The sequence below is a fragment of the Nanorana parkeri genome, unplaced genomic scaffold (genome assembly GCF_000935625.1).
Source record: "Nanorana parkeri isolate BGI_ZX_2015 unplaced genomic scaffold, ASM93562v1 scaffold116, whole genome shotgun sequence".
NCBI classification, from domain to species: Eukaryota; Metazoa; Chordata; class Amphibia; order Anura; family Dicroglossidae; genus Nanorana; species Nanorana parkeri.
The window spans coordinates 188313-189463 of NW_017306384.1; positions in this window are offsets into that span (position 1 = coordinate 188313).

The window sequence follows — 1151 nt, forward strand, 5'->3', positions numbered from 1 at the left end:
TTGTGCAAACCACTGCATCTATGACCAGCGAATGGTGTGTGCAATGCATAGACTTCTACAGACTCTTCCTCTTTTGGTTATGGGGCTGGAGGAAGCAACCAATGGATTACAAGTGCGACAATGTCACTACACTTGCTCCCGATTGAGACCTCTAAAGTAGGGTATACACAGTTAGAATTTCAAATGACCGAAATCGATTTCATTTGACTTTCTAATAGTTGACAGGGTCAAATTGACAAACGGTTTCGACCGCAATGACGAAAAAATACGAAGGAGCATGTTGGAAAATTTTTCTCGATCAAATAAATTTCTAACAGTGAATGTGGGTAGAAATAAAGACAAAATTAGAGGAAATTTCAAACGACGATCAACAAAATTTTATGATGGCATTATCAAATGTTCCAACTAGGGATGCACCGATACTTTTCAGATACCAGTGCCGATACTTGGCATTTTCATGAGAACTACCAGGGTTGCAGCGGTTGCAGCTGGGACCTTGCTCTGGCACTCCACCATTGTCCTGAAATCATTAGTCTGTATTGTTTTAGAAAAACTGTCACGTGACAATAAACAAAAATGTATCAGTACTTGTACTTGCAAAAATGGTATCGGTGCATCCCTAATATATATTTATAAAAACAAAATCATACATTAAAACAGAGATGTACAAATCCCAGGAGCTCCTTGAAAATGACAGCTGCCTCCTAACTTTTGAGTTTTTCTCTAGTCTAGTCTTGGAGCTCGAAAAGTACTTGGTATCGGTGCATCCCTAGTTCCAACGGGATTTTTTGTATGAACATTCATGCAAAAATCTGCCCCCTGTGTACCCTACTTAAAGTGACATTAAACCCTCAGATTTTTTACATAAAACAATACTGTACTGTGTGCCTTACTGTAATCCATGGTTGTTTCCCTTCTCTTTGCTGCTCTTCCTTTTAAATCTGTATCTGTTCTCATGCTGGGCAGAACTTCTGTTTTGCAGCAGACTGCCTTGTCTCTGGAATGGATACATGGTGTCTGTGTGTAGGCTTGCAACCTGAGCCAGCACACTGCCTTGGCGGCAGTTGGGACTTGTTGTCTTTCACAGATCCTACATTCAAATATACACAGTTCACACCAGGGAGATGCACCCCACAATTCAAGTACATGGG